At 34.9% G+C, this 27,554-nt stretch overlaps 1 long non-coding RNA gene across 2 annotated transcripts in view; it reads right to left on the bottom strand.

The window, feature by feature from the left end:
• Window positions 1-26,490, bottom strand: part of LOC140636245 (uncharacterized) — a 47,127-nt gene extending 20,637 nt beyond the window's left edge. For both annotated transcript variants that reach the window (XR_012033541.1, XR_012033542.1), the window contains exons 1-3: window positions 25,893-26,490; window positions 14,881-15,204; window positions 14,103-14,195 (exon numbers count right to left, since the gene is read on the bottom strand). This is a non-coding gene — a long non-coding RNA (uncharacterized lncRNA). The remainder of the gene's footprint in view (window positions 1-14,102; window positions 14,196-14,880; window positions 15,205-25,892) is intronic.
• Window positions 26,491-27,554: the final 1,064 nt, after the last annotated feature.

Raw genomic sequence — 27,554 nt, 5'->3', positions numbered from 1 at the left:
TTTATTTCATTTCATTTCATTTCATTTCATTTCATTTATTTTATTTTTTTATTTTATTGTTTTTAGATTTAAATAGCCATCTTATTGAGATACAACCAGCTAAGAATTTAAATTTCGCTTTTATCAGTTTTGACTCTCCTTTTGCTAAAAGAGCATACAGCTGAACCCACCCAAAACTAAAACCAGTTCATGAACGAGATGTGATTGGGTATTTTTAGATTTTATCTACACTCAATGTGGGAGAGTTTGGTATAAAATACATTTGTTTAAAATGTTACAGAGCATAGAATTGCCAGGAACAATTTAAGCTCCATAAATGTTTCCTCTAAATTGAATCCAAGATGGCTGAGAATCCTATAACACTGTGTGGAATCCAATGCTTAGTTTTTAAATGAAACAATTTCAAAAATTGGAGCACTGCCATCATTTGCAGCCATCAGGATCACTGTCATACTAGAGAGCCTTGATTCCTCTTCATTCCTAGTTCACCCACACTGAAAGTTTTACTTGTAATCTACACTGTGAAGCAGAAGGCTGAAAATGTACGTGATTTAGATCATCTCAGTAAACAGTCTTTTCTGTTCACAGGTAAATCTATCCCGTTACTTCAGCTATAACCTTTTGACCTTAGAAGTGAAAATGTTCCATTAGTTAAATTTCTCAAGTCGTTTTTAATCACTATGTATTCATTTCTTTGTTCATAGTTAAAGATTTACATTGTATATATTTAATATCTTATGTGTAAACAAGGGCCATAAATTATTGATTAGTTAATATGGTCCATGAATGAATGCATTTTTCTCAAAGTAGACTGATTTTATTACTAACAGAAGAGACCAATCTAAATCCTTAATGTCTGTGAGGTGTTACACAGGAAAAATGTTTTTAAAATTTAATAACAACAAATGGGAATGCATGTTTTTAGATTGTCCCTGGTGAAAGTGCTTTCCATTCAAGACTTTTACTAACACAAAGAATCGCATTAATTTATTAAACGGTATTAAAATGTACAGCCACATTGATAGATATAGATGTTATTACAACTATTTAGCTATTAATCTAATAATACTAATTATTTTTTAAAACTTCAAAAGCTAATATTTATTTTAAAATGGAAACCAGGAGCAAAGAGTAGATGTAGACAAGTGCATGTATAATACATAAAGATGAACTAGGAAATCTAATTGATGCCAAAGCCAATCTGGAAATTCCAGAATGCAGGAACTGACTGTTGCTTCAGATTCAAGATGACAGCTAGGATTAGATATAGAGACAAATGAACTCATGGAATGGGGAAACAATGGTATTACTTAACTGTATATTATGTCTAATATGTGATATGAAGACAGGAGATGGATTTGCATTGATAGATAAAGTACACTGTAGCCTAAAAATATGATATGGGAAGAAGATTGGCAGCAAAGGCGACAGACATTCTTCTAGTGGGAGCCCTGGACACATTAAGTGCACAGTAAGGAAACTTAAATTCTGAACAAGTTTAGACATTGTACAATAGAGTTGTCATGATTATTAGGAACTGTGTTGACCATTCATAATTATCATTATTATTGAAAGAAACAGCTGGGCCAGTCAGTCCTTCCTCCTTCTCTTTTCTTCTCCACTTTCACAGCCAATATAAAGAGGCAGGCAATAGAAACATTAAAGCTAAATCTGGAACATAGCTGTGAAGATAATAGCAGACCTTCCCCAGGGAGGTTTAGAGTGGGTGTGCCTTCCAGAGAAGCAGAAAAGAATTCTATACCAGACAAAAACAAAGAAAAACAAGTAAAAACTAGTTATTTACAAGAGAAAAATACACTAAATACTTCTTATACTAAAATTAAATTCGTCAATATGTTTTCATTTTTAAACTAACAATTATTGAGCGCTTACTATGTGTGAGATAGTGGTCTAAATGTTTTGTAAGTAACTCACAACAGCCCTATGTTGAAGATTTTATTAGTCATATATTTAGCAGATCAGAGGCACAGAGAGATCAGGTAAATTAGACCAAGTCATAGGACTTGTCAGTGGCAGAGGTCTTGCTCTCTGCTGCTCCTCATCTGTGGTGCTGGAGGAGGGGCAAGTTGAAGCCTGCCTTCCACCTTCCTTAACTTTACTTTCTCAAAATGAAAGTACTGCACACAACAGCCCTTTAACAAGCACCCAAACCACTCTGAACCTTCTTTTACAGGGAAGAAAACTTTAGAGAGTAAACCTAAACTCTGCCTCCAAAAACCCTTCTCTTCTGCTCAACCAGTCCATTTTATAGACATGAATGACTCAGAAAACATCATTAGCTATTTAATGAAAACAACACAAAAAAGAAGAATGAGGAGAAATATGTCTAGTGAAATATTCTCACAAGAAAGTGATTATTTAGCATCAGAAGGAAAACATAAGGAAAGTAAATTTTTATTCATATTATCTCCTGATATATAAAAATTCAACAGACTATCTTCTCCATAGAAAAACAGTACTTCTATGGAAAAGGTGCAAAAGCAGGACAGATAAGGAGCAGTTCATGGAAATTAAAAATATGATAATGTTTTAAGTCAGTAAGAATGAAAAATAAATGGGAAATTTCAAAAGGCCAGATAAATAATCTGGAAGATTAAATATGGAGATTTCTCAAAACAGGAGAAAGGAAAAGTTTATAATAAGTATTTTAAAAATTAAGATATGGGGAAAAAAACCTTAAGAATCAAGGAAGGAACAAATAATGATGTTGAAAAACCACTTGGGAATTCCAAGAGAGATAACTGACCATAACCCTACCAAAATAAATGATATTCATTACTATTCAAAAATACTTTTTAAAAGATTTTATTTACGAGAGAAAGAGAGCACATGAGTGAGAGAGTATGAGAGAGTGTGAGCTGGGAGAGGGGCAGGAGAATCAATGTGGGGCTTGATTCTATGACCCCAGAACCATACCCTGAGCTAAAGGCAGACGCTTAACCAACTGAGCCACCCAGGCACCTTACAAAAAAGATTTCTATTACTATTTAAAACTCAATACTTAATAAGTGAGATGAATGAATAAACACATATTCACTAGCTGGTAAAATTTAAAAATTTCAAGAATAAAGTTAAAAGCCTACCAAAAGGGAAAACCAAAACACACTAGCAAAGACACACACACAAATCATGTAAAAAATAAAGAGAACCAATTAGCATGAAGAATGCCAGATATGAAAATACTCTGGAGTAAGGCATTCAAAGGTCTAAAAGAAAAGTTTCTTGAAGGTAGATTTTTAGACTGAATTTCTCATTAACGAAGAACAAGGAAATGTTAAACCATTTTCATACATACACTTTAATATGTAGCAAAAGCTTGACATCCATACAGAATTTACTGAAAACATATCAAAATATATACAACAGCACAAATATTCTAAAGAAAAATGTGAAATATATGAAACATTATTCCCTTGAAAAGATACCCAAAGAGGATAACTGTACATAGTCCCGGGAAATATCCTTGTACAAACTAAAATAGGAAGTTGAAGGCTTCACGAATAATAAATATCTTTAATAAGAAAGTGGAATACACACAACAAATATTTTATTAAGAGGCTCTTCTCTTCATGTATCATTTCCATCAACAACAAAAAGGCAGAATTTCAAATTTAAGCTAAGAAAAACACAAACAATTATGACCTTAATAAAAAACAAACTAGAATATGATATGGTCCATGAGCATTTGAAAGGAGAAGCATCTGACACTGATGCTTTGAAAATTCTTTGAAGAGTAAAGTTTAGGGTGTTGATTATAAATCCTTTCCTAAGGATCCAACTGTACTCACTTGTTATAAAATAAAAATGTTTGTATATTTATGAATGTTTAGTAGCTTTCACAATTCAATTAATCAATAGGCAGAGTGCATTGAAGATTTAATTTTAGGAAAATAAAAACAGCAAACAGATGCAACAATTCTGAAAACATCAATGTGGTAAAACAAAGAGAGGAATATGAAAATGAAATAAAAAGGGGGGATGTAAAAAAAAAAAAGAAGGGGGGATGTAATCTATGCTGATTTTTAAAAAATTTTACATACTATGAAGTCAAAAGAAAATCTCTAAGATCATGGGTTACAGAAATAGAAGTATAAAACAGAAAATAGAAATTTACCGCTAAATTATTTAAAATAATAACAGATATTGAGACTCAGAGATGTTGTCTAATGTTGTTAAATCAAACATAACAAAAACATTAAATACAGGAGAGATTATTATGTCTTTTCTTTTTTTTTTTTTTTTTTTTTTTTTTTAAGATTTTATGTGCTTATTTGACAGCACAAGAAGGGGGAGTAGCATGCAGAGGGAGAGGGAGAAGCAGCTCCCTGATGAGCAAGGAGCCTGATCCAGGGCTCGATCCCAGAGTTCTGGGATCATGACCTGAGCCAAAGGCAGATGTTTGATAGACTGAGTCATCCAGGAGCCCCTACAGAAGAGATTATAATCATGAAAGAATTGAAACGAGTAGGATTTGAAGTGTTGGTGGACCTAGGTGTGAGTCTTCTCATCTGATTCACTTTTTTACTTTTTGAAATTGTAACTACAGTTGATCCTTGCACAACAGGTTTGAACAGAGTGGGTCCACTTATAAACAGATATTTTTTCAGATCTATAAACAGATTTTTTCAATAAATAGTAGAGTATTGCAAATGTATTTTCTCTTCCTTATGATTCTTTAATAGCATTTTCTTTCTCTAGCCTACTTTTTTTTTGTTAAGAATATAGTATATAAGACATATACAACACATGTAATAATCAACTGTTTATATTATCATTAAGGCTTCTGGTCACCAATAGGCTACTAGTAGTTAAGTTTCTGGAAACTCAAAAGTTACATGTGGATGTCCAATGCATGAGAGGTAAGCTCCTCTAACTCCTACGTTGTTCAAGGATTAACTGCATATGGATGTACCCACACAGGCATACTAGTGTACATAATATATATTTTTATGATTATGTATATGGTTGGTTATATGGATAATGAGATCCAGAATGCTAACCACTATAACTGCACATAAGAGAAGTCAACCTTAAGCTGAACAGCATTGACTCACCTAAGTGAGAAGTCCAGAGATAAATGGGCTGGACCTGGTTTCTCACATAATATCATCAATTCCTGGCTCATGACATCTTTGTATAAATTTATTTCTCAAGCAGAATGTGTCCAAACGGCCACCAAGAACCCTCAAGCCTATGTTCAATCCATCAAGAAGCCCAAAATTTCAGTAGACCCATGATAATCCAGTAGTTCCACAAATAATCCCAACATTGACTGTCCTTGACTAGATTAATGAAAATAATAGTTAATATATTAATCATTTACTAGTTGTTTGATGTCATTCTAAATCTCAGGAAAGAGAAACAACTAGCACAAGTTTTTACTGCTAGTGAGTGTGAGAGCTGGGATTTGAACTGCAGTAATTTTACTCTAAATCTGGTGATTTTAATCAATATTCCACATACTTATATCTGAACTAATTACTATAATCTGTTGACCAGGCCTGGGTCAAATGTCTACCTTTAACAGTGGACTGAGGTCAGTACCATTGAACCATATGGACTGAGAATGGGACAAGATTTCCTCCAAAATTTCTAGACAGATTTTAAAAACTTCAAATCAGCTGCCAAAGGGGGAAAAAAAAAAAAAGGAAGGGGCACCTGGGTGGTTCAGTTGGTTAAGCTACCAACTCTTGGTTTCAGCTCAGGTAGTGATCTCAGAGTCATGAGATTGAGCCCCAATATGGGGTTTAGCACAGAATCTGCTTGGGATTCTCTTTCTCTCTGCCCCTTCCCCTTGTTCTCTCTCTCTCTCTCTCTCTTTTCCTCCCTCAAAGAAATACATAAGTCTTTAAAAAGAGAGAGAGAAGAAAACAGATGAAGGACATGAAGCTAAAAGAAGAAACCAGTAAGTGAAGGAAATGGACAGGGACTGAGAGGAAAAGGATAGAATGAGGGAGATGGAGAAGAATATATATAGGCTGGTTTCCAAATGGCTTTCCAGTTTCTGACTCCAAGCCCTTAAGAGTCACTATTCCTCTTCTGTCATTGGTTTGTGACAGAATTGACCCCCTTGTCACCCAGTATTATTTTCTTTTCTTAAACTAGTTGAGTACATTTCTGTTTTTTGTGTCCAGTGTTGATTACAGTATTGGAAAACGTTCCTGGCTCTTCTAAATTTGTGAGGGATATGCCCTTTGGGGTAGAATGTGAGATCCAATGAAATATTTGTCTGTTTTAGGACTTCTTGAGTTAAACTGCTATTTAAAAAGTTAAAATTAAAGGAAATGATAAAAAATGCTAACTTCATAGTGAGGTAAAAGTGACTTTTAATTACTTCTTTATTTACTACATCAATTATATATTCTGTGTTTTTATGCTCAGAAAAAATCATATTAGAATATTCTATAACTATATTAAAATATTTGTAAACTAAAGAAATGAGCTATTCAACCATGAAAAGACAGTGGAAGAAGCTTAAATGCATATTACTAAGTGAAAAAAAAGCCAATCTGAAAAGTATATGATATTCCAGAAAAGACAAAACTATGGAGATGAAAAAAGCAGTGGTTGCCAGAGGTTGAAGTTAGGGGAGAGATGAACAACAAGCAGAGCAAAACATGATTTTTAGGGAAGTGAAATATTCTACATAATACCATAAGGATGGTTACATGTCATTATAGGTTTATCCAAACTCATATATATAATGTACAGGACCAAGAGTGAATTCTAATGTGAACTATGGACTCTGGGTGAGGATGCTGTGTCAGTGTAGGTTCATCAAGCGTAACAAGTTTACCACTACGGTGGGGGATGTTGATAAAGGAGAGGCTATGCAAGTGTAGGGGCAAGGGGCATCAGAGAAATCTTTGTAGTTTCATTTCAATTTTGCTATGAACCCTAAGCTACTCTTAAAAAGTTGTCTTAATAAGTACATAAATAAAAGGGGACACACAAGTGAATGCAAGTGACTTTTTACACCTCATCACCCATGCGAGGGAAACACAGACACATTATCTCTATCTGTAAGTAAAAACCACAAACATGTCATTTTGACATGTCAAAGAACAATGAATGACAACATGTTGTCTGCTGCTTTTCAGCCTTTGGATTGGAGAGTTAGATATAGATATACCCATCTGAATTCCAACTCTAATTTATTTGCTAGGGGATCTTAAACAAGTTACTTAAGTTTCTTTACATTTTACTTTTTTTCTTTTTTAAAAAAAATTATTTATTTATTCATGAGAGACACAGAGAGAGAAGAGAGGCAGAGAGACACAGGCAGAGGGAGAAGCAGGCTCCATGCAGGGAACTGGACATGAGAGATCGGGGTCTCCAGGACCGTGCCCTGGGCTGAAGGCGGCGCTAAACCGCTGAGCCACCTGGGCTGCCCAATGTTTTACCTTTTTTCCATCTGCAAAAGTAGATATGTAGGATTGTCATGAAGATTAAATATGATAAAACATAGGATATACAATCTTAATTCAAAATAAAGTCTTCAAAATAAGGTCTTCAAACTGTTTGTTGTTCTAATTTTCTTTTTTTTTTTAAATTTTTATTTATTTATGATAGTCACACAGAGAGAGAGAGAGAGAGGCAGAGACATAGGCAGAGGGAGAAGCAGGCTCCATGCACTGGGAGCCCGATGTGGGATTCGATCCCGGGTCTCCAGGATCGTGCCCTGGGCCAAAGGCAGGCACCAAACCGCTGCGCCACCCAGGGATCCCTGTTATTCTAATTTTCATAGAGTGGAGTAAAGGGGTAAATTTACAATTTATTCCTAAGCAATCAGATCCTAAATAGAGAAAAAAAAAATCCAAGAATAACCTACATCAGGTCACATTGCCACATACATGTTATTTATAGACCAAACAAAAGGCAAATTAATGTTTTGTGTTATGTGTCCTTATATTTGTAAATTCTAAGTTTTGAATTATAGCAAGGCATAGACAGAGTCAGGAGATGTAAGGATAGAAGAAGAAAATAGTGAAAGAGAGAGAGAGAGAGAGAGAGAGAAAGAGAGAGTGAGAGAGACATACCTTGGACATCCTGAGTAAGTCATCATGAAGGTCCCATCTTTAGAAGAAAAATATCCTTAACTTTTAATTACACTGCAAATTTAGCCTTTAAATTTGCCAGAGCAAAAGGGAACACTAAATATTTTCATTAATATTAGTATATTAATTTCATTCTTTTTGACTCCATGAAATCTACCATAGTTTATTACTTGGATTGTTTCATTATACCTTAGCTGTCTCCCCATACCCCTTCTTGATTCTTCTGAGCCCTTCTCTGTAGGTACAGTGATTCCCAAATTAAAATGTAATCACCATCTTCCCTGCCTAAAAACCATTGCTTTAAGAATAAAGAACATTATCATTAAAATATGTCTTTGCATTATATGATCCCTGCTGTCCCTATTTCCTCCTCTCCTTTTTGTGTTCAGAAACATAAATTATATTAAAATGTTCTACTAATTATTTTAAATATTTATGAGAGTCTGGTACAAATGACACTGTCAACTTATAGTGTTAGCCAGGGCACCGAACTTAAGCAAAGTTACCCAACAAAATGTTAAAATTTGTTCCTTTAGGGACACCTGGGTGGCTCAGTGGTTGAGCGTCTGCCTTCAGCTCAGGTAGTGATCCTGGGGCCCTGGGATGGAGTCCCACATCAGGTTCCCTGCAGGAAGCCTGCTCTTTCCTCTGCCTGTCTCTGACTTTTTTTGTGTATCTCTCATGTGTATCTCATGTGTATCTCACTTTTTTTGTGTATTCTCTCATAGAATCCTAAAAAAAAAAAAAAAAAAAAAAAAATTGTTCCTTTACCTTAAGGGACATGCACTGTTTGCCTTTCAGCTTTAAGATTTTTGCATTCCAAACGGACATGCTTATTCCCGAGGCCACATTTAGTTGGAACGGCTTAATCACATTAATAAGTCAGATCACTGGATCCTCTTCTCGGAGAAGTCATATATAGTCTCCTAGGACCCTCATTCCTAGTTTCTTGTTTATTTCTCTGTGACACTGAGATCTATTTGATAACTAACCAAATAAAACAGAACTAGTAAGATTCAATCACTTTGGTCAAAGGTTTAGTCTGGTCCACACAGGAATTTGATGTTGAACTTTCTCTATTTCAAGATCTTAATAAAAATGTGAAAACTTCAGGAGAATATTTTAAAAAAATAGAAAATTTTTTAAGTTTCTAATATAATTCCAGCCTAATTACTGGAAGTAGAAAACAATTTTAATACCAATAACATGTAGGAAAGTATAAAGCATAATAGGATATCCATAAGTAAGACGGATTAGAGTGGGTAGCTATTCGACTATACATCTGGTGAAGGTGGAATTTTAAAAGAAGTGGATAGCATTAGATCATTATGTGTCTCAGGGTGTAATATCTTGAATGCAAATTTTGAATAACTCGGATATGTGGCCAAAACTGAAATAAGCATTTTTCTCTTTTGAAAGGCACAGCTGTGGTATTTAAAGATGAGTTATAGAACTTGGTTCCAAAATATATGAGAATTACAGCCAACAGAACTTCAAAACATAAACCAATATAAATATAAGGAAGGCATCAAACATTTATCCTGTTTTTCCTATATGAACTATAGAATTGGGTAATCAAAGTGTAGATGAAGGAAAGTGTCTCATCCTAAACATATTTCAAAAAACACAAGAAGAAAGAATGACAGAATTGCAATTTCAACATTTTGCAAATTCTAATTAATTAAAGGATTCAGGGATTAAGGGCTTCTAATTTTATCAAAAGAAACAACTGGCCATTAAATACCTCCCATGATCCCTCATGAGGAACACAATACTGGCTATAAAGTAGATTTGGAGAAAAAAAAAAAAAAAGCTAGTCTTAGTTTGACTAAACCTCTAGATTCAATTACAAATTTGGAAAAAAAGTAGTGGAACACAGTAAACTACAGAAGATGCAATCAGCAAGATCCAGCCTGTGGAAAATTATAGGATGGATAACTGGGTTCTTTAATAAACATTTCAGGAAAGGGAAGTGATGGAGGGAATCCTACAGATTAAAACAAAAATACTTAAAAAAAATAAGCAAAACTAAACTTTGATGTCTATCAAAACACAGTTGAATGATAAAATAAGGAGGTAAGTTACAATAAAAGTCTAGAGAAGTAATTCAGTAGAGAGAGAAGGGGCTGTGATTAGGGGCTACTTAGGGACCCCTGGTGCAGCTCATGAGGTTTTATTCCTTGACATAAATGGTGTTAACATGAGTATTCACCTTTTGATAATTTAGTAAACTACACATCTGTTTTATGAGGTTTTCTTTGTTTCTTATTTGAGAATAATAATTATTTTTAAAAAAATTGATACTAAGACCAGATGGAGGAAATAAGCTATTTTGATATACTCTATAATTTGGACTCAAATCATAGAATGAGTTAATCCCTTTAATTGGCAAAATACTGAGTACCCTAATCCCTAATAATCTATTTTGTTTCAAGAGTCTGGGTGTTTATGAGATGTGACATAGCTCTAATACTTGTTTTAATGTGAAATTACTTTGTGCTTCCTATTTTTTTATCTCTTTAATTAAAATGAATATTCATTAGTTGAATTTTTAGAATTTGGAATATTCATTGGGATAGATGCTGGTACTAGGGATTAGAATGGAATACATGCATAGATTGGTGGGGTATTAAGATTTTAAATATATTCCGTGTATCTCTACTGAGAATTATAAAAATTATCTTCAGATTTAATATCGTACCTTAACCTCTTTACAGAAATGCAACATATAAGTGCACAGTGAGCCATAACAATAACAATCATAATATATCCTGCTGCCAAAATAAAACCATGGTCAGTTGACCAAGACTGATGAATTTGTTTACAATGGAAAGACTGAGATAAATAGAAGCCTAAAGGAAACTGTAGAAAGAATAAAACGTAGGTAATTTACCACCTTAAATATCACAGGAGTTCAGGAAAGCTGAGAATGATTAGGTACGTTAAACATTACTAATCTTTACCCAAATGTTTTTCACCTAACACCTATATCACTTAAGACACAAATGGTCCCAAACATAGCTGGATCCAGTGACATGTTTATATAACAATTTCAAACTTGATATTTTATACCAAAATTAAAAATAAAATATGGATGTCTTTTAAGCAGTTTTGATTAATAAAAACTTCTTTCATGAGGAAAATATTTCATATTTAAAAACAATTCAAAGAAACCTAGTAAGTTCTTATTTTTCCTGTAGCCTCTCTTCTGAAAATTATCTCAACTCGGGAACCCTTTAAAATATGTATATGGCTCTACATGAGCAAAATTCTCCATAGACATTTTTTATTTGATAAATACAAGCCCAATACCTCCTAAGCCAGAATAATGTATTTGGTCAGAACAAGCACAGGGAAAGAGAGAAGGAAGTCGGTTTATAAAACCCCTGAGTTACAAGCCTGGGGAGTGGATGGGTGAGGAGAAGGCTGCTCGAATCCCACATCAGATGTCATCAGCATCAATAGGTAACCCAAGCAGGTTTGCTTGTGCCCAGCAAGTTGCTTCAATTTCTGAATACAGGGCCTCTATGACTCTTGGTCTTATTGAGCCCTTCAGAAAATGGCCTATTTTTCTTTTTTAATTTGGTCTTAAAAGGCACGATCTGTCTTAAGCAACATTTCAAAAGAAATGTTTATGGCTCCTCTGGCATCCTTCTGTTCTTTCCAGACACTCTTCCATCTTTGGAAAATCCCTTCTCTCAGCTTCTGTTTTCAAGACACTCATGCTGACATGCTTTAAGATGAGAAAGTTTCTTAAAATAGAGAGAGACACACACACACCCTGGTAAATCACACCAAATGAATCATCACTTATCTTTAAGAAAAGACCCTTAAAACCAGGGTATTATAGATCAGGTCATAGCTAACAAGTCTTAAGGAAGAAGAAATAAATGTTAAAGAAAAAAATCAAGATATTAGTCATGAATAGCTTTGAAGGTTGCTTTCATTTTACTTCAACGTAATAGGTTATTATTAGTTATATTAATAAAGTAAAATTATTAATGTCACTAATATCCATGCTAAAGAAGATAACTGCTATGTCCTAGAAATCTTCTCTGAGTTATTGGAGTTGTAGAGTTCCTATTCATTAAAGCTATTCACTAACTAGTTTTATGGCTGGCGAATGTGAAGGTAATTAATAGCTGTGGATGTTGTGGGACAAGTGTGCCTTTTATTTGCACATTGCTCCATTTCCCACTCTTTTTTGCTCTGCTTAATATTTTAGGAAAATATTCTTTCAAGCTCCTTTGATAGCTGGATTTTGATAGTTCTGTAATGGGTATATAGAAGGAGGATTGGAGGTCAGGAGATAGTTTCTTGTCATTTCTCTGCCCCACAGCCTGCAGAAAAGCTCTACCTCCCTCATGGCCCAGATCCCACTGGAGCATCCTAGCCACATGGCCTGGGTTCCAATTCCAGCAACTCCACTGTCTGTCACTCGTCCTTTAGCCATTGGAATTTTCGAGCTCCCTATTCTTGCTGGTCTGGATTGCCTATTTGCAATTGAGGGGCACCTGTGTGGAACAATTAGTTAAGCACCTAACTCTTGGTTTTGGCTCAGGTCGTGATCTCAGAGTCAGGAGATCAAGCCTCATAGTAGGCTCCATGGTCAGTGTGGAGTCTGCCTGAGATTCTCTGTCCCTCTCCCTCTGTCCCTCCTGCTAATACTCTATCTTGAGTAAATAAACAAATCTTTAAAATAATAATAAATAAATATATCATCCAATTGTATTTTCAGTTCTTTCTTAACTCTTATATCTAAATTATCTAAATATTGGTGAATTAAATTCTCTACACTTTGAAAAACCTATTTGTTTTCTGTTCTCTGGAACAGAACCAAAGGGATGCAGGAAGAATTAAAACACCATGCACTATCCACATTCAATAAGAGGTCTGAGCATGCACAACTGTCAAGATAACTTTGAAATCAGCTTATTTTTTGTTCCCATCTTCCCAGTCTTGCTGTAATGCTCTGTCAGCATAACCATAACACCTTGTTAGGGAAGAAGAAAAGGTGGGGTGCCTGGGTGGTTCAGTCAGATAAGCATCTGCCTTTGGCTCAGGTCATGATCCCAGGGTCCTGGGACTGAACCCACATAGAGCTGCCCTTAGGGCTCCCTGCTCAGTGGGGAGTCTGCTTCTCTCTCTACCCTCCCCACTTTTTTTTCTCTCTCTCTCAAATAAATAAATAAAATCTTTCTTTTTAAAAAGAAAAACAATGGAAGGTGGGAATCCCACATGTAGTGTTTCTCCCCACAGCTTTGCACTGTATGCACTCACATATAAATCATGGGGGAAGATAGATTCCAGGCAGCAGTAAAGATTTGATGGAATAATCTCAAGGCTCTGTAAATAATTTTATTTTATTTTATTATTTTTTATTTTTTTACTTTTCTTTCTCCCCCCCCCCTTTTTTAGAGGGAAAGGTGCAGATGGGGCAGAGGGAGAAAGAAAAATCTCAAACAGTTTCCACATCCAGTGTGGAGCCCAAAACAAGGGCTCAATCTCACAACCCTGAGCTCATGACCTGAGCCAAAATGAGGAGTTGGTCACTTAACCAACTGAGTCACCCAGATGCCCCGCCCCCCCATTTTTTGGTAAATATTTCTTTATGAAAGAAAGAAGAAATAAAGAAGAAAGAAGGTAAGAGGGAAAGAAAGAAAGAAAGAAAGAAAGAAAGAAAGAAAGAAAGAAAAAAGAAAGAAAGAAAGAAAGAAAGAAAGAAAGAAAGAAAGAAAGAAAGAAAGAAAGAAAGAAAGCACCTATTCAGAAAGAGTCCTATTTCCAATTTGAAAACTTGGCTGTTATTACCAAAAAGAGAGAAACTCTATTGAATGCCAGAAAGATGGACTAAATCAGGTCAAAAGACTTGAATTCAAGCCCTAGTGTTAATCTTTACTTCCTGTCTGAACACAGAAAGCCAGAAATTAGCAATGAGCTTCACTTTCCTCATCTGTGGAATAGAAATGGTAACGATAATGCCTATCTTACAGAGATGCCCTAATATTTAATAGTTACACTCACCTTTTCAGCTATGTGGGAGTTACTTCTACCTTGAAAAGGAGATCTATTTTGCTAGCGGTCAGGCAATCACTCTCAATGCGTCTGCCAGCCTTTCTGTGAGAACAGAGCAAGTTGCAGAACAAGTTAATGAGATTTTGGATATGCAAAGTTCGCCTCAGATTCAATGGGGGTATCACGCTAAAGAAAAGTGACAGGAGGACCTTGAAGGACACTGGGAGATCAGCAACGAGAGTATCAGTAATAGGATAGTAGGAGACTCTAAAACAAGGAGCTTGGTCTCATCCAAGGTTCTTCGCTTTGCTCAAAAATCTAAATACAAATTCCTAATTTGGAAAAAAAAAAAAAAGTTAAGAAAGGGGAGCTAGAGTTTAAAATAAGAAGTGACCAGAAAATGTAAGCTCTCCTCTTCCACCTGCACATTTATAGGGATCTTGGTGAGGACTGCAGCTTGACTTGAATGAGGCTTGATTCCAATTAACCCTCAAAGAACAAGGAAGTCACCAGATTTGTCTTTATATAGAGATAAATTTTATATGGGAGAGCACATGACACTGCACCACTAGACAAACCTCATTGTAATGAATATTTTCCTCAATTAATCTGTAATGGCGATCACAGAAGCTTTCCTTTGTTTAAACCTTGCATTAGATAAATGTTTCCATTTTTAATTCATGATCATCAGGCTTCTCTTCAGTCTAACCATTTTAACACAGAGTAGATTACAGCGCCAAACCCTTCTCCATACTTGTTTCTTAAAGAACTAATCAAATTAAAGTACCTGTAGGACACTGACGGTGCCATAATCTAATCAGGCAGTTTTCCACCATTACAGTTAATTGTATCTTCGTTTGACAAGAGCCACTCAAATAAGTATCCTCTAGATGTCATTTTCAGAGCAGATCCTGTTTTCATTCCCTGGCCTTGTATTGGTTAGGGGTTGTTCTGCAAGCAGTGTGTTTGACTCCACATCCCAGTGAAAGCCTGTTCCAGTAATTGCTTCATTAATGGAAGATTGCTTGATATTGGATATCTTCATGTAGTTTTAAAAGTCTCCTAAAAGCAATAAGTTCCTTAGTGATATCAAATTTTACCATCATTGCACCTGTAATAGAAAACACATGTAAAAAATAGTGCCAATCCTATCTCTGTATAAGAAATGCTTGTCTTAATTAATATGCATTATTTTGAAGGAAAGCATCAGTTCATGTATAGTTTGTTAAAATAAGTGTGCTTTGCATTTAGATAAGTTGTAACTCCATGAAAATGATGCTTTGACTACAATGAGCACCACTGGAATTTAAATGAACCCCCCACATTTTTCCTTATTCATTTTTTCCCCTTAAATACAGGCAAATACATGATGTGCTATCATATATTTCCCCAAGTAACTTTCTCTGATAATATTTTTTTGAGGAAGATCAAGAAGCAAAACACAGACTTCATTACTGCATTTTCTACATTTCACACGTTCTTTTTGAATCACGGTAAAAAAACATGGTGATTTTTCCCTGCCTAGTTGAAAGATACATCTAAGTATAGTGATATTTGGCATTTTAATATTTCTTATCAGCAATGCCATGCCACCAAGTAAGCCTGGTTAACTTTAAAACTGTTTCATGTTCAGAATCAGCAGATCATGGGTATTACTTATTCTTTTGTTCATTTCGTAGTGATGTGAGATGACAGCCATCCTTTTTTGATGGAGTAGTGGTTTTCCAGCAAGGTTAACTGTCAGGAGCATTCTCTAATATGAATTTGGCCTTTAAAATTCCCTGTAAAAGATAGGAATAATTCCTATGACAGAAAACTTCCTTTAATAGATTGAAATATATTTATATTTCATTTTGGAAAAGATTAAGCCAGAGGTATGCTTGGGGCTGCAGCCCGCTAGAAACAATACATTTAATGTACTTAATTAGAATGGCATTTCATAGCTTCATAGCAATTTTCTGTCTCTCTTCTCTCCCACCTTCATCCCCTTCTCATTCTTCATGCCAAGATTTATTTTTCCTTCCTTTACGAGATTATGTCATTTGAAATGAGTAAATATTTGCACATCTTTTATGATTGTCAAAGTATACAACACATGTTTGTGAAGCAGTCATTAGCGAGGTACATGAATGTCTGTTAAGAAATACTGACACATTTTGAAAAATAAATCCGAGTAGCATATCACATCTTCTAATGAAACAGCTCCCCAGACTACGAATGTTACAGCAAGATATAGAATTGGAATGCAAACCATTTTGTACTGTGGGTCCACTTCTAGTGTCTAAGTAACTGTAAGTATATATAGTTATATATAATATAATCTATTTTCTATGCTAAATACATGTTCTCACATATTTGAAATTAATATCTTATGTATATCATCAGCAAAAAGATTTTCTTTTAAAGAATTTATTTATTTATTCATGAGAGACACATGGAGAGAGTCAGAGGTATAGGAAGAAGGAGGAGAAGCAGGCTCTATGCAGAGAGCCCAATATGGGACTTGATCCTAGGACTCTGGGATCACACCATTAGCCAAAGGCAGACAATCGCTGAGCCACCCAGGCATCCCAGCAAAAAGGTTTTCATCAGGAAAAAAAAATCATAAATGATAATATATCTTAACTTTCTCTTAGCACAAGAGTTCAAATATTGTTCAGTAAGTCTACATGTTTGTCCAGAAAGCTTATACCCCAAGCAGTGCATCTCCTTTCTAGTTATCAGGATAACTTATGCTACTTATCTACAAATGTGTGTACCTTGTAGTTTATTATAAAACTCGTATCAAATATAGTCTCAAAAACATCACAACTTCTTATGACATATTTAAAAATTTAGTTTTTCTTACGTACCTCACTTCAGTAACTTTATATTGGGAGAATTTCAACTCGGCTTGAATATAAGATTCATTCACATTTCTATTGGTCACATATTGATTTAAGCTATATCTAGGATCTGATATGGTCAATGGTACATTCTGAAGTTTTTGTTTCTTTGTTTAGTTCTAAAAAATAAATTTATCTTATAAGAAAAACAATGTCTCCAAAGTTCTTGCAGATAAAGTACTATAGCTACATTGTGAAAAACAGACATCATAGAAAGAAAAATAATCTAAGAAGCAGAGGGGATGAAAGATAGAATATATATGGTTAACATTTGAAATGGGAACAGGAGTCAATGAGGCAGAGAGAGATTCAGAAAGTTACTTCCAGAAGAAGCAGAGAAAGTTTTCACATTGCCTCTAGTAAGATTATGTCAAGGAACCAAGAGAAAGCTAATATCATGCCTCAAAGGGGAACTGGATGCATGGTCTAGAGAATGAAGCTCTTGTACATGTTGAGGCAAGTGTCTGGAATACTTTTTTTTAAACTAAAGTATAAGTGACATACGACAGTCAGTTTTAGGTGTATATCATAGCAATGTGATATTTTTATACATTATGAAATAATCCCCATGATGACACTGGTTATCATCTGTCACCATACAAAATTATTATAATATTATTGATTATATTCCCTATGCTGTACATCATAGCTCCATTGCTTACTTATTTTCACACTGGAAGTTTGTAACTCTTAATCCTCTTGACCCATTTTTCCCAATTATAAAGCCTTACACCCTTCATAGTCATATGGAAAAAAAGAATCCTTCATTTGAAGACTTTATACTAGTTGAGGTAGATATGAGAGAGATAGAGAGAGAGAGAGAGAGAATGAGAAAGAGAGAGAGAGAAGGCTTTCCTTTTGGACCAGCAGTATTTTTGGAGAACAAAATGAATCAAGTCAGTTTGTATTGTTTAGTCACTACATCTCTGTAGCTGCACTGGATACAGTTTTCTTGGCAAAGAGTTTCCCTCTCAGAGGAAGCTCATTGGATGGCCATGTGTCTTTATTTCACAAGCCACTCCTGCCAAATTGAAGAATGGAGCCAGTTATTTTCACAAGCAGCCTCCTTGAGCATGATTAAGGTCTCATGCATGTATCACAGATATGTGAACCAATCTGTGCTTCCTCACAGGAAGAAACAGATGCTCTAAATTAGCCTTGAAACTGAATTGGAATTTATGTTCATTATAAAGTAAAAGCACAGCTGACTAATTCATTAAAACTTACAGAATGTTGGTGAAAGGGGCAGTGTTTAGGTGTCATTTGTAAGGTAACTGATAATCTTTGTTCTCAGATATATTCCTATTTTCACATTCATGGGTATAATTTCAAAGATAATCTCTTTGAAATCATTGAAGTATTCTAGAATCCTTTATTTTAAAGGTTAAAGACTTATATGTGACAATTTCATCTAATAAATAAACAGCATCGGCAGTGCAGAGCTCAGTTTTCATGTGCATCTTAGAATCCGTAACTTCTTTCCTGTTTTAAAGTTAAAATATATATACACCCTTAAAGTGTCAAAAGCTTATATTCCCCTTCCTACCATTATCCTCTAAATCACCTCTTGCTCTCTGTTTTTTCTTGTCATCGTGTGTTCCCCATGTATGGCAATATCAATGTAATGTCTTTTATCATTTTTTTCTCCCTTCACTGCTCACTATCACTGTGCAGATCAAATACATCTTCATCTGTGTAAATTGTTCATCCTTAAATTTTGTTATTTCCTTTGCAAGTGTAGCCTACCTTTGATCAGTGAGGGGAATGAGTCTCTATCACCTTCTAACATAGTTTTCTAACATACTCTTCTAACATGTTTTTTTTTTCTTTAAGATTTTATTTATTTATTCATGAGAGACAGAGAGAGAGAGAGAGGCAGAGTCACAGGCAGAGGGAGAAGCAGACTCCCTCCAGGGACTCCCTCCAGGGAGCCTGATGCAGGACTCGATCCCGGGTCTCCAGGATCGGGCCCTGGGCTGAAGGCAGCGCCAAACCACTGAGGCACCTGGGTTTCCCTAACATAGTTTTAACATTATGGGGAGAAGGGTAGTTTGATTTCATATCACTCTATCTTCACTGTAATATTTTTTCTATCAGAATCATTTGTTGTTTAGACTTAAAAAAGCAAAAAAAGGGAAAAAGATCAGATTTTTCATATTATCTCTATGATTCATTAATTTTATAGTAGTAAAGATGATGTGGCAAGTCAGTACATTGAAGTACTACATACCATCAACTTTTAACCTTTCTTCTTTATATGATTTTAAAGATCCAGATTTTATTTTATTAATTTATTTTTTATTTTTCCAACTTTTTATTTAAATTCCAGTTAGTTAACATACAGTGTAATATTAGTTTTAGGTGTAGAATTCAGTGATTCGTCATTTAGGTACAACACCCAATGCTCATCATCAAGTGCTCTCCTTAACCTATCTCTGTATAACTCATTCTCCAGCCTACTTCCCCTCTGGTATCCATCGGTTTGTTCTCTATAGTTAAGAGTCAGCTTCTTGGTTGGCCTCTCTTCTCTACCTCCATGTTCATCTGTTTTGTTTCTTAAATTCCATTTATGAATGAAAACATGCTTTTTGTCTTTCTCTGACTGACTTATTTTGCTCAGCATAATATATCCTAGAACCATCCCAATGTTGCAAATGTCAAGATTTCATTATTTTTATGGCTGAGTCATACTTCATTGTACCTATACACATCATCTTTATCATTCATCATCGGCGGGCATTTGAGCTGGTTCCATAATTTGGTTATTGTCGATAATGCTGCTATAAACATTGGGGTGCATATATCCCTTTGAATCAGTATTTTGTATCCTTTGGGTAAATACCGGATTTTAAAAATACTTCTACTAAGACTCTAAATTATCAAATAGTCTTTTGCACCCAGCTTCTTTTACATAACATTATATCTTTGAGGTTTATTCTGTTATAACATATATCCATATTTTATTATTTTTTATTGCTGAATAGTATTCCATACTTGGGTATACTACATTTCGATTATTCATTTAACACTTAATGGACATTTGGATTTTTTCCAGTTCTTAGCTGCTATTAATAATGTTGTTGTGAACATTTATACATACCTTTGTATGGACATACGTTTTCATTTCCTTTGTGTAGATTCCTAACAGTGGAATTTTTGGCTTAAATGCCTAGTTTATGTTTAACTTTTTAAGAACTGCCAACTGTTTTTCCCCAAAAGCTGTACAATCTTGTATTTCCACAAGCAATGTAGGAAGGTTCCAGTTTTTCTATAACTTCTCTAATACTTGGAAGTTGAAGTGTAGAAATCCTACTTCCTCAAGACATTTGCCTACAATCTATGACTTATCATTGGTTGAACATTTAGCTATGCAGACATAAAGGTTGCCCTTGGGAAGCTGGGCTTAAAACTAAAATCAAGAGGAAAAAATAAACAAACCTAGAACAAAAACATCAATGACCACACATTGTAGAGGAGATATATTTTGCAGATTTAATCCAGACAAGTAAATAAATAATCAAACAAAAATACAAGCAAGCAGACCAAAACAAAAACAAACAAACAAAAAACAATAGATTGAAAAGTGCATTTAAAGATCAGGGGTTTGTTTTTGAGGATCTGTCTCACTTTCATTTACTGCTGGACCCTCTGTGTGTGTATGTGCAGGTACCTTTAGCCAAGGATGTATGGGTAACTTTGACTTACTCTGATCTCTGCAGTATATAATAGATTAGGATCAACCTGAAATTTCTTAAGTCCTTGTGGTTGTCACACCTTCAGGAACTCTCAGTTAAATCACTCACTCGTCTGCAGGTCTCTTGTTTGCCCACACAATACTGCAACCTATAGATCACTGAGCTTCTGGCTCTCATTGTTGGTTTTCCACTTTAAATGACAAGGCTCCAAATCAATTGAGTGCTCTCTTCTAGTGGGATTAAAGGTGCTGCTTGTTCAAGACCTGTTCTACTATGATTGAACTTCCTCACCAACAGAACCGGGGGAACGATGTTAGTAGTCTCAGGGAAGGATATCACAGACTCCTGCGGCTCTTATGCCAAATTTAATATTTTCATTTATAAGTTCTCCTTAGTTTGTTGTATGCCTTTGATTTTCAGAGTGCCAAAATGTGGTTTGTTTTCTGACAGTTTTGCCCACTTTCATAGTTGCTTTTTGAGAGAATTTGTTGATGTCTTCACTCCATCATGCCAGGAATGAATCCTCTGGGTTCTTTAATCTTTCCTCAAACACATCTCCTGAAATCATCTATGAAGACTTGATCCAAGTAAATTACAGTTAAATATGGTAGAAAAAAAAAATATGTGTTTACCTCTGTATCCTCTTTCCTTAGGAACAACAGTAAAATAATAAACTTGGGGTGCCTGGGTGGCTCAGTTTCTTAAGTGTCTGCCTTCAACTCAGGTCATGATCCCAGGGTCCTAGGATGGAGCCCTGTATCAGCCTCCCTGCTCAGTGGGGAGACTGCTTCTCCCTCTCCCTCTGCCTGCTGCTCCTCTGTTTGTACTCTCTCTCTCCCCCACCCATCAAATAAAACTTAAAAAAAATTATAAAATAACTAAACTTATCTAAAAGACTAAATAGAGAATGAGACAGGAGATAACAGCAGATAAGGGACATTGGAAGATGGCAGGTGTATGGACTCAGCAGGTGACAAAAACTGACACTCTAGACTCCAAGGCAGAAGTTAACAAGCAGAAACTAATTTTTTCTACAGAACCTACAAGATTCTCAGGATTTTGAGGGGCCAGATAACTGGAACCCAACTGTCCATCAATAGAAGTGTGGATAAATGGACTCTGATATGATCTCATAAATGAAATAGGCATCAAGCAAAATGAAGTAACTATAATAGGAAATATGGATACATTGTCTTAACATGTACATGGAATGAAGGAAGTATAAGATGTTATATAGAGCTTTAATTCCTTATAAAATTAAAATAAACTTAAAAAATATACATATGATCATATGTATATCATGAGTAGCAAACTATGGCCTGAGGACCAAATCTTCCTGCATTGGTATGGTTGTTCCTTGAGCTAATAATGTTCTTATAAACATAATTGTTGAAAAACACATTTCAGTATCAATAATACAGATTTATTGGAACATAGTCAAACTTATTAGTTAATTTACATTATACCTAAGGTTGATTTTGCAGCACAATAGCAGAGTGAGTAGCTGGTACAAAAACCACATGGCCCACAAAATTATATTCAGCCTTTTACGGGAAAAAATTGCCAAACTTTTGTGATATACATTACACACACACACACACATATACACACATGCATGCAATACATGTACATACACACTCATATATATGCACATATAAGGATATTAAACATAAGTGTATGGATATTAAACATAAGAGTATGCATATTTGTAATGCATGTAATATATTTAAATGTATAATGTAAATTTTTTTTATTTATAAACATATAGACATTTATAATGGCTAGAGATAACAATTATTACATGAGAATCAAGGAAGTAGTTGCTTCAGATGAGGAAATACCAGGAAATGATGGGGGAGGGCCATATAGTTAGATGTAAGTTATTGTCAAAGGTTTGGTTTTTATGTTTGTGTGCTTATTTATGATAGATAGATAAGTAGATAGATATATAGATAAACAAAAGGCCCATGTATGGACCAAAGATGACAGTTTTTCATAATAAAGGAATATGATTAACCCAGTTATGTGCACCCAACAACCATTAAACGTTTAAACATTTTCTTCATAATTAGCAAGCAATCAACCCTCTCAATATCCTTGCCCACCTCATACAACTTGTAAGTTACTTCTCCCATTCAATAAAAAGACTGAAGTTTTACTCTTTCAATAAATGGAATAAGAAATATTTGGTGTGGCTAATGTTAGGGAAGAAGAACCAATTTGAAAGTGGAAGAAATAAGGGAATTGGCCTTTTTTTTTTTTCTACTGATTTATCAAACTTTTTGTTCTCCAAACATTGAATTAATTACTCTCTGGCAAAAACTGACTAGCATTCCCTTATCCAACAACAAGAAATCCTGTAGATATGAACACTTGGTGGGAAGGGTAATGTGTTAATATTCTGTTCTTACATTAAAAATTACCAGAAACTTAGTGGCTAAAACAACACAAATTTAGTAAAATGGTGCAGCCACTGTGGAAAACCAGATGGTGGTTCCCCCCAGAATTAAACATGGAACCACCGTAATATCTTCAAAACCACTTCAGTGTATATACCAAAAGAAGTAAAAACAGGAACTCAAACAGATATCTGCACACCTATGTCCTTAGTAATATTATTCACAATAGGACTGAGGTCTACTTGTCTTGCTAGCTATCAACTGGAGACTACTCTAGTCAGCTGGAGACTGCTCTCAGCACTAAGAGGCCACTCAATTCTTTTCCATGTGGTCTGTTACTTCTCACCAAATCTCTCATGTGCTTCAAATCTCTCTCCTTTTCATGCCACCATGAAATGGTGGAAATGGCTTGGAGGAAATGGCCTGATTTTAAAAAGCTCAAAAGATTACCTTAGATTCACCTAGATAACTTCCTCTTTTATTTTATTTATTTTTTCATAATTTCCCCATTTTAAAGTAATGGGTTTTTACCTTAATTACATCTGCAAAATCCTTTTTGCTATATAATGTAACATAAATTAGGAATAATATCAGGGAGTAGAGACTCATGGAGGGCCATTCTATAATCCTGCCTGTCACAAAAGGAGCGTCTTGCAAAGAAGTCTAATTCTCTGCCTAGCTCACCAGTGGACCAACTCTGCCCCACACATAATACTTCCAATCAAATGTTTAATCCTCATAGAAAGTGTCACTGAAGATATGAGGAATGAAAGAAACAAAAGAAACAAAAGAAAAAAGATTATTTAAATGCATTGTAGAACACAGAAGCAGTGAATGAAACAGAAGAAAAAAACTATCTCATAGCAATAAAAGGACAAAATTATTTAAGACCAATAAAGTTCCTAAAACCATAACTGGAACATAAAGTGTTCAATAGATTTTTTGTTACTATTAAAATGATCATTTTATTACATTTATGAAATAAGAACATGGCACCATAAAAAAGAGACCAACAGAGAATTCATATATGCATACACACACACACACACACACACACACACATACCTAAGAACATAAGTATACATATGAAATAGGTATATTTCTATCATGCATATATATACATATCTAACATATATCTATGTTTACATATGTGTGTGTATATATATACACATATCTAACATATGCATATACAAAACATATTTAAAGAAGGCTTGGAAGAAAAAAAAGCTGAGGAGAAATTACTAAACCTATATGTAAAAAGTAACAACAACAATAACAAAAACAAAACAAAAAGGTGACCAAAAACCCAGAAGTTTGAAGATAAGGACATTAAAGAAACAGTCCAGGAAGTATAAACTAAATAGGAATTTCAGTAATAAAGAAAAGAGAAAACTAAGAGGGAGAAATTATGAAAGAAATAATAGCTGAATATCATCTATATTATTAGGGCATGAGTTTCCATGTCAAAAGATTACAGCATGTTATAATCAGCATAGAAGCATTTTAAAAGATCCTTTAAAATACCCTATTTCATTAAGATTCAAAATTCCAGGAATATAAGAAAGATGCCAACATTTTCCAGAGAGGAGAAAAAGTGGAGCAAACAAAGATTTGGGAAATCAGAATAGCATCAGATATATGAGATATAATACTGAAATCTGGAAGAAAATGGAATTATACTTTCAATTTTGGGGAAAAAATTCTCAGTTAAAATTCTATATTATACCAGAAGATGAAACAAAAGTGATGGCAGAAAGACATTACATGCATACAAATTTTAATATTTTATACATCCTTTTCCAGGAGGTAATAAAAGTTTTGTTTCATCGATATGAGGGGAACAATGAAAAAAGAGAATAATGTGGAATCAAGGGAGATTGTCCAGCACAGGACAGAAACAAAGGAACTTTCTATCCAAAGGTAATTTTAGGAAGACAGCTGGACTACTGTGCAGCTCAGTACTATAGATTTTATGGGAGCTAGGGGACAGTGGGCACAGGACAAATGTTTCCACTCCCAGGCCTTCCTTAAATACTGAAACGGAAAAGATTTTTGATGTGATGATATAAAGTGGGATTTTTTAAAATTCTGAGACTAAAATTATTTTACATAAATACAAGTTAAATTAACAAGTGAATATATCTACTCAGCATGCCATTTTTTGCCAAAAAGCCCACATTTTTTGCGTGTTTTTTTTATTTCCCAAGAAATTTTTTCTCATTTGTACTACTAGCTATGGACCATATCCTTCTTTGATACCTGGGTATTGTGGTGGTTGATGTGTCATTATTAATTTAAAAGCAGGATATCACAGGTGCAGATAAAGCTTCAAATGTTACCAGCCTTAAACAAATTAAACCTTTAAAATCTCTAGAAAAAAATCTCATTCAAACCAATTTTATTTAGTCAGAACACTTAATTTAATCAAAATTTTCAGTTTTATTTAGTGTAATGTTTATTGATCTCTCTGAGCATTATATTTTTGTGAACTCTGCATTTTTCTCTGGATATTTTATTTTTTATTTTATTTTTTTTTACAAGTTTTATTTATTTATGACAGACAGAGAGAGAGAGAGAGAGGCAGAGACACAGGCAGAGGGAGCAGCAGGCTCCATGCAGGGAGCCTGACGTGGGACTCGATCCCAGCCCTCCAGGATCATACCCCAGGCTGCAGGCGGGGCTAAACCGCTGTGCCACCAGGGATGCCCTCTCTGGATATTTTAATAACAATTCTTATTCTACCTTTTATAAGTAATTATACTTATACATATGCACATGTAATTATACATGCACATATGTACAAAAAACATAAATACCTACCATAACATATGTTGACTCAAATTCAAAGGCAAAGAGTTGGCACTTGGGAAACTTAGGGTGAATGTCCAGTTGACAATCTGCAAATATCATCATGTACTCTCGAAGAATATTTTCCAAACAGTCAAATCTGTTTTCCACTTCTTTCCAAGTTGCTGGCACTTGTCATCCTCCTCCAATAAACCTAAATCCTTTTTCCATTCACCTGGCTCAGTATTCCCTGACAACATTTTCTGTCCAGCTGCAAGAAATGTTGCCTCTCCCTATTGCCAATTATTTCCTCAGCCAACACATTTCCCACCATCACTTCTTTACAATACTTTGCACTTATGTAATGCTTTCTTAAGTAGGCTCTCAAAGTTCTTCCAAATATACTACCTCATTAGTCTTCTTGATAATTTTATAACGAATACAGGCATAGACAAACCCAAATTTGTCAATGAATTGGATTCTCAAAAGTCATTTGGATTGTTGGTTGTTTGGAACCAGAGACAAAATACCGACTTTGGGTTTCAACATAGTCTAAATGTGCCTCCATGCATGTGTAACTGAAGTATAGTTCTACATGCGTGATGCTACATGGATCACCTGGTATGTTTCATGATGGTTCTGCAGGATTATGAATCAGAATGTCCAACTAGAGATTCTGGAAAAAACATTTTCCTCTGTTGACTTCCTGGCAACAGTCTTTGGAAATTCTGTATTCAACACCATCCAGTCCTAATCTCTAAACCACATCATAGGAGAATTTGGAGAAGGACTGATCCAGGGTGCTGGCAGGATATGGAAAAGGAATGTGGAAGCAAAAAGATAGTAGTGAGCTGCAGAAGATTTGGAGCTAGGTTTTTAGCTTATGAGTTACTTTCTTCTTCTTCTTCTTCTTTTAACTTTAAGTTTCCCAGGGTTTGGACTTTATGAACTATTTTCACCACCAATTTCTTGACAGTTTCCATGAAGGTTGCTCACTTCCTTGGTACATTGTGAACTAGAAAACAGTTGTGTACTTTCTATCTTCCTATTTACCCCACAAAAAAATACTGAAGATAGTGTGAAATTTTCTAGTAAATATTTAAAACTTTGAAGAGATAAAAACAAATTTCATCAAGGGGAATGCACAGCTGTATATGTATGATGGTGGTCATGATATAGGTGAAATATTGGTATAATGTTGTCCTTTTATTAAGGCAAATGCTCAGCCTAAATATTCCTTGAAATATTTTAGAAAAAAACTCAGGCTCTTTTGCACATTAGCACAGGGGACGTGCAGATTCTGATGCTACGAGAAAGGAAGAAATTTGTATTTCTGGTGAGGGCAGGATAAGGTCATTCATTTATGGATGTGAGTTAAAAAGAGTTAGATACTACACATGAATCACCAATAAGTAGTTTTGAAGAGAGAATCTGAGAGGAGAGAGAGAGAGGGGAGAGGAAGAAACGGCTAGAGAGAAAAGGAGAGGAATTTTGTATGCACAAGCCACTAGGTAAACATGTATGGAGAAGGGGCTCACGGTAGAAGAAAAGAGTAAGGAGTGAAGGTGAGGAACCTAAAAATATCTAGAGGGGCATATAGTAATATGGAAAAGGGGTAGTTGCTAGATATGATATTCACAGCTTCCTTATATTTCCCTCTTGTTGATAATTTTCTGATTTTTCCCCATTGCCCCA

Source organism: Canis lupus, chromosome 7 (genome assembly GCF_048164855.1).
Source record: "Canis lupus baileyi chromosome 7, mCanLup2.hap1, whole genome shotgun sequence".
Classification (NCBI taxonomy): domain Eukaryota; kingdom Metazoa; phylum Chordata; class Mammalia; order Carnivora; family Canidae; genus Canis; species Canis lupus.
The sequence above is the reverse complement of the archived record's forward strand: the minus strand, read 5'-3'. Positions and strand labels throughout refer to the sequence as shown.